Genomic DNA, 12225 nt, shown 5'->3' on the forward strand with positions numbered 1-12225 from the left:
AAATTTAAAATAATCATAAATATTTTTTATTTTATTTTTTGCTTTTTTTGAGACAGGGTTTCTCTATGTTATCTTGGCGGTCCTGGACTAACTATGTAGACCAGGCTGGCCTCGAACTCCCAGTCTTGAGGTAGATCTATTTTCACCTTCCTGAAAATCTGCTATACTAATTTCCTTAGTGGCTGTACAACTTCATGCTCCCACCAGCAATAGATGAATGTTTCTTTTACTCCACATCCTTGCCAGTGTGAACTATCATTTGTTTTATTGATCATGGCCATTCTGATTGGGTAAGATCAAATATAAGACTACTTTTGATTTGCATTTCCCTGATGACTAAGGACATTGAACAGTTCTCCTCCCCACCCCACCCCCTGGGACACAGATGTGTCTTTTAATAGAAAAATAAGAACCACATGTGTAACAGTAGCAACACACATTTTTTCTTCAATTCTAGACAGCTCCAAGTTTCAGTTCTTCGCCCTGGGAGGTGGCCTGTACCCACCCACAACTACAGCGTGGTCGCCCTCATAGTGTTCTAATGCCAACTGTTCCTGGGCGTCACATTCTCCTGCTGCATCTTCTCCTTGTCAGATGCAAACACAGCTTCTGCGGAGGCTGAGGAGTCAGTGCAGTTGGCCTTAATGAAAATCACAAAGTGTCCTCCATGCAGCAGGAAGGTGTGAGCGTTCAGGGACACAGTCCGGGTTTGGTCTAGCTGGCCTGCATCGGCAAAGATCGCATCCACCATTGCGATAAGCATGCAGTACTCGTGTGGGTGCCGAGCATCTTCCATCACAGGAATAATGTTGGTCCTCTTCTTGGCCAAGTTGATGAGGTCACGGCCAGAGCGGTGGGTGAACTCATCTGCATAGACCGGATCATAAGGGCTGACAATAGCAGAGACATGGCAGACGGTGATGCCTGAGGCTGCACCAAGGTTGAGAGCACCTTGGGCCCCGGCTTGATGTGGGTCCTGTCCACTCCACCAAGGATTGCTGCTGCCAGCTTGGAGCGGAAGGGGTTCCAGGCTCGGTATTCAATTTTGTCATCTCCCTCTGAAATAGAGACTCTCTCCTCTCCATACACAGATTCTCCAGGGACCAGATTCTTTGTGACAAGAGCATCCTTTCTGAGACAGTTAAAGACGTCTTCATGCCAATGTAGTTTCACCATCACATTCTTCCCTGACTGGTTTCCTCTTTTGCCTCCCCAGCCACCACCTCAACCCTAGCTGCCCCCAGACTGGAAGCCTCCACCTCCTCTTCCACCTTCCCCTCCCCCTCCTCCCCCTGCAGCCCCTTCTCCCCCTCCACCTCCTCCACCTCCCCCACCTCCTCCTCCACCTCCATCTCCTCCTCCATCCCCTCAGCCTGGACCTTGGCCATGTTGGAGCTCACTTTGTAGACCAAGCTGACCTCAAACTCACAGCAATCTGCCTGTCTCTGCCTCTCTGAATGCTGGGGTTACAGGCATGTACCACGACACCTGGCCTGTATCCCATTTTTAAATTGGGTTATTTGCTTTCCTGATGTCCAGGGTTTTGTTTTGTTTTTAGCTTTTTAGATATATACTTGGTTTTAAAAAAAATCTTTCCTCATTCTGCAGCCTGCCACTTTGTACAAATAATGGTGCCATCAGCCACACTTTCATAATAAGCTTTTCAGTTTCATGAGGTCCACGCATTAAATGTTGCTCTTAGAGCAGGACAGCTTTCCTTCCCAGTGCCTCCTCCAAGCCTCGTTTGTCCCTAGACCATAAAACACCTGCTGCCGCGCAGCTGGACACTTGGGAGACAGGAAGGAGGAATTGCCTGTCTCTTGTTGCTCTCCTGGTATTGGCTGTAACTGTCTAGCTTTGACCTCGTTTTAGCAGCAAACTAACTAGTTGTCCCTTCTCTCTTGTCACCACCTCTTGCTCTAAACCGCAGCTAGACACCGCTGCGAGGTAACCAGCCCTAACCCCAGAAGTGCTGATTTGCCTATTGTCTTTAGTGCTTGCTTGCAAAGTAAAGACTGGCTGCTGACAGCCACATGCCCCCAGCTGCTGGCCATCAGATTATCACAGAGGGCTGGGGCATAGCTTGGCTAGCAAAGTCCAAGCCTAGCATGCAAAGACCCTGAGCTTGGTCCTCATCCCTCATCAACTGGGTATGATGGAATTCCCACCTGTAACCCCGGCACTTAGCAGGCACAGGCAGGAGGATTGGAAGCTCAAGTTTATCCTCACATGCATAGCAAGTTTGAGGCCAGACTGAGGTACATGAGAGAGACCCTACCTAGAAGGTCAACGTGTCACACACACATTGCATCCATGCCAGTCAAGAAGGTGTGGATCCATACAAACTGATTCAAGCCAAATGTTGGCCCTCCAGATGACCTTGAACTCATCAGTCTCATCGTGTTGTGGCTTCATTGAAAAATGTCCCTCAATTGGGTGCAGTAGTGCATACCTGTAATCCCAGCACTCAGGGAGATAGAGACAGCTCTCTGTGAGTTTGAATCCTGTTTCAAAAAACAAAACAAGAAAGAAAAACAAAACAGAAATGTCCCTCATAGGCTCTGGCCTTTGAATATTTGGTCATCAGTTGGTGGCATCCTTGTTAGAAAATGTTACGTCACAAGGGACAGCAGAGGAGACAGCTTTGTGATTAAAAGCCACTTTCAGGGCACCTGCCCTCTGCTTCTTCTATCTGTTTTGCCCTTGCAGTTGAGGATGTGAGCTCTCAGCTTCCTGTTATGTGTGCTTTGCCTAATACTGGCTGCCATGCCTCCCCACTTTCCGAACCATAAGCCCAAATAAATTGCTACCTCTTTCTTCTTCTCCTTCTTCTTCTCCTTCTCCTCCCTCTTCTTCTTCTTCTTCTTCTTCTTCTTCTTCTTCTTCTTCTTCTTCTTCTTCTTCTTCTTCTTCTTCTCCTTCTTCTCTTCTTCTTCTCTTCTTCTCCTTCTCCTTCTCCTCCTCCTCTCCTCCTCCTCCTCCTTCTTCTTCTTTGAGATAGGGTCTCTCTGTGTTAGCCTTGGCTGTCCTGGACTTGCTTTGTAGACAAGGCTGGCCTTGAATGATCCACCTGCCTCTGCCTCCTGAGTGCTGGGATTAAAGGCATGAATGACCCTGCCCTGCTTTACTTCTTTCTTCTTCTTCTTCTTCTTCTTCTTCTTCTTCTTCTTCTTCTTTTTGTTTTTTGTTTGTTTGTTTGTTTGTTTTTGTTTTTTGTTTTTCAAGACAGGGTTTCTCTGTGTAGCCTTGGCTGTCCTAGACTCACTTTGTAGACCAGGCTGGCCTCAAACTCACATAGATCCACTTGCCTCTGCCTCCTGAGTGCTGGGATTAAAGGCGTGCACCAACACGCTCAGCCATCACAAGTTTTACCAAGTTGGAAAAGAGCCTAAAAATCCAGCAATGACAGGATTTTAAAAAGAGGCTCAGGCCACCCCAGCCTGTAAACTCTTATAAGGAAAGGTCATGGCAAGTCAGGGGAGTCTCCCAAGAAGCCTCTGGCCACTTTGTGGTCAAAAAACTTTCTCTGGGGCCTAGAGTGCCAGGTCTCAAGGCAGGACACGAGGTATACTTTCCAAAAAGGACTGGTGGAGGAGAGGTGGGATGAGAAATAATAGCGGGGGAAGCAAATATGAGCAAAATACAATGACATGCATGTATGAAAATGTCATAATGAAACCCATCAGCTTATATACTAAAAATGAAATTTAAAATACAATATTAATAACTCAGTAAGATAGCTCTCTAGGTAAAGATGCCAGCTCCTAAGGCTGATGACCCAAGTTCAATCCTCATGGTGGAAGGAGAGAACCAACTCCCACAAGTTGTTTTATGACTTCCATATGTGTGCCGTGGCGTTTACATACCCACCCACAAAATAAATAAAATAAAAGCATAAAAAAGTCTTTTGAAAATATTTAAGAAGAAATAAAGAAGAAAAGGATTTAAAAAGAAGGAAAAACCTCCACCTATCCCAGTGACTCAACATTGCAAACTGTTGAGTGCAGTCCGCTTGTAGATCCACATGTGCTAGTTTGAGAGAGACGCTTCTCGAGAGCATGTACAGTTTGGCTGTGACTGTGCAGAGGGTGGGGCTGGAGTCTGCGTTCACAGTTGTGTCAGCCTGCGTGGGAAGGAGAGGTGGAATTCCCTGAGTGGCCAGAAGTGCTTGCTCTGTGTCCCTACTTCTTGAAGCGTTTAGCCCAATCTTGAGTCTTCGGATACCTATGTTTATGTGTCAAGTGGATGGACTCATGTATCCCTGGGTAGCAAATAAAATATACTCTTGAGGCATGTCTGGGATTTCTGAGAAAGCTTAGCATCTTAATCAGTAGACTAAGTCAAAAAGATCTGTGTCACCCACATGGGTGGGAAATCTATTGAATGCTCAAATGAGTGGGTTGTCTTTTTTCTTTTTGAGACAGGATTTCTCTGTGACTGTCCTGGACTCACTTTGTAGACCATCCTGGCCTCTAACTCACAATGATCACTGCCTCTGCCTCCCAAGTGCTGGGACTAAGAGCATGCGCCACCACATGTGACTTGTCTTCTTAATCTGGGATGTTTATCTTCTCCTGGGTCTCAGGACCACAGGACCCACACTAAGCTCTGCTCTTTCCTACCCTGAGTTCTTAGTCAGTTGGACTTACACTGTGAGTTACTTGGCTCTCATGCTTTTGGTCTTGTACTGAATCATATACCACAGATTTCCTGGTTCTTCAGCTTGTAGACAGCAAAAGTGTCATTTCTTGGCTTAAAACAAATTACATGGAGGCTGGAGAGATGGCTCAGTGGTTAATAGCACTGCCTGCTCTTCCAGAAGTCCTGAGTTCAATCCCCAGCAACCACATGGTGGCCCACAACCGTCTATAATGAGATCTGGTGCCCTCTTCTGGTGTGCAAGCAGAACACTATACATAATAAATCAATCAATCAATAAATAAGAAACTACATGAACCATAATATGAGTGTTTGTATGTGTATATAATGTATATTCAATTATACATGACTAGAGTAATATACACTGTACACATGTAAATACACACAGTCTTGGTTCTTTTATTCTGGAGAATCCCAGAATACAAGATTAACCTGGGGCTCGCCTCCCTGGCATTTGGCAGAATCATACCTCACTTGCCTGCCGCCCTTTTAGGGGTTTGAGTGATCCTGGTTAACCAGCTTCCCCAGGGGCAGCTTCTCCCTTCAGTCTTATGGTGCCTCTGATGGGCTCCAGGCAGCACCTGCTCTCTTGCTGTTTGTCCTGGCAACCCTCTACAAGGCAAAGAGCATGGACAGGCCAGCAGCACAGGTGAGTACAGCCAGGAGCCAGGTTACCAACTGGCCAGGAGTGTCGCTGTCTTGAGACAGCTTTTAGAGTGTGGGACCTTCCTCCTCCCCACACCTGTGTTCAGTGTTGGTTGTTATCAAGTACTCCTTTTTAAAGAAGATTTATTTATTTATTATGTATACAGTACACATTAATTAGGTCACGTTATAGATGGTTGTGAGCCTCTATGTGGTTGCTGGGAATTGAACTCAGGGCCTCTGGAAAAGCAGTCAGTGCTTTTAACTGCTGAGCCATCTCTCCAGCCCCCAAATACTCCTTTCATAAAGGGACACAGTGGCACATGCCTGTAATCCCACAGCAAGGTGGGTGGTGGGGGCATGAGGTGATTGTAACCAAGTTTGAAGTATTTTCGTTTAATTTAGTTATAAAATCATTTCTGTACTACGTATGTCCCTTCCTACAATGCATCCAAATTTAATCATTTCTGTACTACGTATGTCCCTTCCTACAATGCATCCAAATTTAATCACACATATGCCGAAATTATACATTACATTACACAGCAATTACACAGAGAGATCCTGTCTCAAGAAACAAAACCAAACAAAACAATTGTCTCTAAATTGTGTCACTTTAAGGACACAATTTGCCTTACTGAGCATGTACCAAAACCCAATTCAGGCCAGATCAATCTTGCCATTCTTCCACCTGGACATTATCAGGGTGTGACTGAGTAGAAACTGTTAAAGTGTGATGGTCATTAAGGGGTAGGAGAAACCATTTCATTGTTCAAAGTGGTATTCATGTTCACCTTGATGTAGATATGAGCTCTATGCTGCTAACAGGATCCTAGGAACATTTTCAGAGTAGTGTGCGTGCCTGCCTCTGTGTGTGTATGTGTGTGTGTGTGTGTGTGTGTGTAGGACACACAGGTAAGGGGCTCAGGTTGCCGAGGACATTATTTTTAGAAGAGAGAATGCACTTATAGCCCAAAGTAGAGTCTCAGATTGCTAAACTATTTCCTATGCTTGCTTACCTCAATAGTACAACAAATTTCAGCATTTATCCTGTGTCTGGATTGAAACTCTTTGTCCCAGGGTTTTTCACCTGTTGTCTCCCAGCTCTGTGAATAGCTCCTCTGTCCTTCAGGAGCCTCAGTCTACTGTGTCCTCTCTTTCAAAGCATTTACACCCACAGTTTTGGACACATTTGCACTTCTTTTCCCACCCTACCACCACGTGAGTGAACTGAGTACCCACCCTACCTCTGCTTGGTCTTGGGTCTTGATCTTATCCCAAGAAATTATAAAAGTCAAGACAGATCCTAGGATATCAGACTTCTCCCCTTGAAAGTGTCACTAAGACTGGGTGGTGGTGGCACACGCCTTTAATCCCAGCACTCAGGGGGGCAGAGGAAGGCAGATCTCTGTGAGTTCAAGGCCAGCCTGGTCTACAAATCGAGTCCAAGATAGCCAAGCCTACACAGAGAAACTCTGTCTTGAAATACCAAAAACAAAAACAAAACCCAAAAGTGTCACTAGTAAATTTCCTGACTGTTCTATCAGTTTTAAGTCTAGTCAACTCTGTGCTCGGGCTTGAATGCATTGTAGACAAACACTGTGCCAGTGAGCTATGTGTCCATGCCAACAGATATCAGCATCAGCAATTATAGGCACTTGTGGTCATTTAATGAAGGAATCGCTGTGTACTATCAAGCAGACAAGAGAGGTGACCTAAATTCTGGGTGTCCTATAATTGTTCACATCATAAACATGCATTAAGCTGTAAAACCACAGCAATTTTCTGGAAAATAACTGGATCCAGTTTGTTTATATTATCAAAAGGCATTGCCAGACAGGGTCACACTCCAAAAGAAAACAAGGAAAATGCAAGCAGATTGTTCTTATTAGGGAAAAACAACATATTCCTGGTATCGTATAAACAGATTTTTATAAAACCACTGACTTACTCACTAGTTATTTTTGCTGACTTACATATTTCCTTTACAGTAAAGTTTAATATGGTTCTACATGGTCATTATTTGTATTCTCAATCTCTTCACTTGCTTCTGTGATACCCCAGTGGGACATCAGCTCCCAGAGCATGCCCTTCCAGCCAGGGATGGATACAGGAGCAAGGTGTGGCTGTTGCATTAGTTTTCCCGAGGAGCCAGGATCTGACAGCCACTATTAATGCAGATAGAGCACCAACAGTAGAGCCAAGAAATCATACCAACCAAGCGTAGCTTAATGAGTAAGTGTAACTGGGGTTATGGGAGCACGGGTGAGAAGTCACGTGCAGGGGTGTGGGTAACTTGCAGATAGCCATACCACCAAAGAAGAGCCTCCCTCTTATATAGCCTGAGTGAGGGGTTAGACCTCATGTATCACCTTATGAGCCATCAATATCCTTGGCCCAATCTTGGGAGGGTCTCCTGTGGGGCAAGCACAGCTGCTCTGGACAACCACGTAATGCCCAGAGGACAGAGTTCCACAACACTGGCTAGAACTTTTCTGTGGGATCTTCTTCATCAGAACTTGGAAAAGAGCACTCTGTCTCTCTGGTTGTACATCTTATCGATGTAAAGCTGGAACTTTCCGTTAGCAGGTCCTCTCCCCCCAGGAGGAAGCCAGTCTGTGAAAACGAAGCTAGCAAGAAGACAGATGAGATCAGGTGTAGTTGAGCGGGACTAGACAGTAGACCCTAGCAAAGGCAAAAGTTCAGGAATGAGATGGAGAGATGGCTTAGGGGCTGAGAGAGCGTTCTGCTCTTGCAGAGAATGATAGGTAGGTTCCCTCCCAGCATCCAAATCTAATAGCTTGCAGCCCCTGCAACTCCAGCTCCAGGGGTGCTGGCTGTACACTCAAGCCGCAGGGAAAGCCTCCCGAACCGCAGTGCAGTCCCTTTGTAAACTCTGTATTCTTTTGGGACCCCCTTTGCAACCAAGTGTCCAGGCCTCCGGCCCGGGGATCTCCAGCAGCAAGGTTGGGCCACTAGACTCCCCCTACGTCTTGCCCTGGGTGCCCCCTCTTCAGTTCTTTAGCTTCCCCCGAGTGCCACGCCCGTGAGAGGGGTACTCCTTCCTATCCTCAGACTGTGCTGCTGGTCTTTCTACCGCTCCGGACAGCAACACCTCAGGACTCCAGAGCCGCTGAGGCTGAATCTCCACAGCCTGGGGATCAGAGATCAGAGGCCTCAGCTAAGGCTGCTGCTGACTGGGCACTCAGCAGGAGGGAGGCGTGTCCGTCTGGAACTAGCCTGTGAGCTCAGAGACAACAACAATGCATACATACACTAGCCAGTGCCCCAAAGCAGGGCGCTGTACACGATTTGGCGTTGTCAATCAGAGACCAGAAACCAGGACCAGGAATCTGACCCCTTAGTATAAGTTCATAATTTAGCTTAGGAAAGTTATTTTGTTTAGCTTAGAATTCAAGTCGGTGTAAACTCCTTGAGGCCCCTCCCCCCACATTGCTCCAACTGCCATAACGCCAGTTTCAGCCCCAACTGCCACAAAGGCCATCATCTCCAGCCCCTCAGTGTCACCGCTCTCAACTTATGCTAATTTTAGGTGAAAAGTCTGAACAGAAAACTACTAATTCCTAAGCTCCCCAAGCTCAGGACTTGAACTCCCACCAAATCTCACTTGGGAAATCTCTGTCCTAGAAAGCTCCACCCCCTAAAACATCCTATACAAAGGCTGAGTCTGCTCAGTTCTCTGCTGTCTTCTCCTGGGAGCCAGGCAGCCACACCTGGGTTCATGCCCCCTCTCCTGGATTTGTCCCTCCAATAAACCTCTACTGCTGCTGTGACTCTCTCATCAGAAGAAGGCAAGAAGCAACCAAGAAAGGAAAGAACAAAAGCGGGGTGGGACTGAGGCTCCTGAGCTGAGCTGGGCACACCCTCCCCCGGGAACAGCAACACCTCTTCTGAGGAGGCCGCTGCTCAGAGCTGTGTGGCTCCCGGGCTCCTGCGTCTCAGGGTGCCCTTGGGATACCTTCCAATCTCAGAGCTGTGCAGTTCCAGGGCTCCGGAGTCCCAGGATACCCTCCCATCCCAACAGGAAAGCAGGTCCCACAAGGAAATTTGGTCCTTTTATGGCCTCTGCAGACACTGCACTCATGTACACAAACACATACACACACTTTTTAAAAAAAGATTTATTTATTATTATGTATACAGTGCTCTGCTTGCATGTACTCCTGCAAGCCAGAAGCGGGCGCCATATCACATTACAGATGGTTGTGAGCCACCATGTGGTTGCTGGGAATTGAACTCAGGACCTTTGGAAGAGCAAGCAGCGCTCTTAACCACTGAGCTGTCTCTCCAGCCCTCCCCCGCCCACTCTTAAAAACATTCTTTCACTTAAAAAATGGAAACAGAACTGCATCAATTTCCCCCTCCCTTTCCTCCATTCAGCCCCTCCCAGCTACCCTCCTTGAAGCCCGTTCCATGTCCCCCCATTTCCAAGTTGATGGCTCCTTTTGCTTTGATTAGTATTGTTACACACACACACATACACACAGTATGTATGCATGAAATACACGTATATGTATGTGTGCGTGCAAATACAACCTGTTGAGTCCATTTTATTTCCATTTGTGTTATTTGTGTGTAAATAGTTTCAGGGATAACTGCTCTGCACTGGACAATCTTTTAAGAAACAGTTACAGGAATAATTACAGCCGAATATAAACCCCATAGGCAGTTGAAGCTGAGCCTAGCCTCTTCCTTCTTCCTCCTCCTCCTCCTCCTCCTCCTCCTCCTCCTCCTCAGTGCATTTCTGTATGTGCCTCCCCGATGTTGAAGAGCCTTGCCGGGTAAAGCCCTGTAAGACATATGTTGATTTGAGGTAATCATAGCTACAGTGGTAAAAGTGAGGGTTTGTTTAAAACCTGAGAATGGGTGAAAAAACCAATAGAAGATAACTATCTGCATCAAATTTAAGTGATTGATTACCCTAAAAATCTTTAATATAGCCATGCGTCTGTACATAGGCATACGGTGCACACACACGTGCACATCTGCTTTGACTTTCTTCCTTTAGCGGGCCGGGAGAGTGTGAATACGTGTGTGACCAATTATATCCACACACATAATCAAATACTTTCTTCTGGGAACACAGAAAGTCTTCAAAGGTCAAATTGCCCCAGCTCGAGTCCCTGGGGAGTATAGTCAGGCTCAGCAGACACAGCACCAGGTAGAAAGGCTGCTGCCTTCCTCTACAAGCCAAGCTTTGTATTACAGTCTCTCTCCTTTGCTTCCTACAAAATCCAATAGCATAGATGCTGTTATCCAAACTTCACAGACGAGGGGGTTAGAGAGGCAAAGCTAGAGATTACCTGGTATTTAGATGCAGAATCCAAACCCACACCCAGGCTCCTTTGTGCCATGCTGCCTCCTGGTGGCCTGGTGGCTGGTCCTGAGGCCAGCTAGTCACAATATCCATTTCTTGGAACATTCTCCACGATGTCTAGAATCAAGACACGGATCAAAGGGGGCGATCAAGACCATCTTCTGGGGGCTCATCTGTGAGGAGGCAGGCGGTCTCTCTGCTTAGGGGTAGAATACCAAAAAACAAAAAACAACAACAACAAAAAACGGACAGGTAATCTCATGCCCGGTTTGTTTGTGAGGGCTGTGGGAGGCCAGTGAGGATGAACAGAGGACAGTGTCAGCGATGGCCAGAGGACCAATGGTTATAACCTGGTAGTAGGTAAAGGCAGAAGGCAAGGGTGAAGGGCTGCATGGCTGATGGAGCTCTTAATGAGTCCTAAAGCTGGGGTGGGAGGGATTTTTGACTGAGCTGCAGCTCTGTATAAGAAAGGTAGCTGAGCCTGAGCTGGTGAGCGGTGGCCCTCCATCCTTGCTTCCATTCCTGCCTCTGGGTTCCTGCCTAGAATGCTTACCTTGGCTCCCCTCAATGAGCCTTTAAGTTGAGATAAATCCCTTGCTCCCCAGGTTGCTTTTGGTCATGGTATTTATCACAGCAACAGAAAATCTGACTAGTGAAGTATACCAAATGTTTAAGGGGGGGGGGGGGGGGAACTGTGCTAACTGTCTGTAATGGCTTCCAGAAAGCAGGAGGAATATGTTGAAACGCAGACTATATGGTAAGCATCAATTTAGTAACCTGACGCAGGCAATAAAATTACATACTAGTATCATGCATGTAAGGATTCCTAGCAAGTTTAAACCAAATTGAATATGACAGTATTATAAACATTTTTTTCCCTCTGCAGGGTAGAAATTGTGGTTAAGGCCAGTGAGTGGCACCTTCCTCTAATACTAACTAGCACTTGGGAAGTGGAGGCAGGAAAATCTGGAGCTCACGAACAAGTTCAGCTATGTAGCAACTTCTAGACCAGCCTGCTGTACATGAGACCCTGTTCCATATTCCCAGCCACACCCATCAAGAGAAATCACAGTAAGGAAGAAGCCCTCTGGTCTTTGGCAGTCTCTGTATCAATGGATGCTTCACAGCAGCGAACTTGGTCCTCAGGTGGTAGAACTGTTCAGGAAGGATTAGGTGTGATGCTGTTGGAGGAGGTGTGTTGCAGGGGTGGAAGCAAGCTGTGAAGTTTCAAAAGACGTGTGCCATTGCCAGTGTGCTTTCTGCATCCTGCTTTCACATATGAGGCCTCAGTTGTCCGGCCACCATGACTTTGCTCTGCCATAATGGGCTGTATTCCTCCAGCATGTAAGTCCGATGAAACACTTCCTTTGACAAAGTTGCCTTTGTTATGGTGTTTTGTCACAGGAATAGAAAGGTTGCCAAGTCACAGGCAGACCTGTGAAACCGCATCGGCTGCAACTGTGGAAGAGACTGTCAGTTTTAACGATGTTTTGACGATGCAACACCTGCCCGCTGTTTAAGGAGGGGTGGGTCCCTTCGTCTATCCCACTCAGACCTCCGTGCCTCTGGTGTCACACTCAGCT

At 46.7% G+C, this 12225-nt stretch overlaps 1 pseudogene; it reads right to left on the reverse strand.

Moving 5' to 3' along the window:
• Positions 1 to 470: 470 nt before the first annotated feature.
• The window catches only part of LOC127196932 (rRNA 2'-O-methyltransferase fibrillarin-like), a 39516-nt pseudogene continuing 27761 nt past the window's right edge, over positions 471 to 12225 (reverse strand).

The sequence above is a fragment of the Acomys russatus genome, chromosome 13 (genome assembly GCF_903995435.1).
Source record: "Acomys russatus chromosome 13, mAcoRus1.1, whole genome shotgun sequence".
NCBI classification, from domain to species: domain Eukaryota; kingdom Metazoa; phylum Chordata; class Mammalia; order Rodentia; family Muridae; genus Acomys; species Acomys russatus.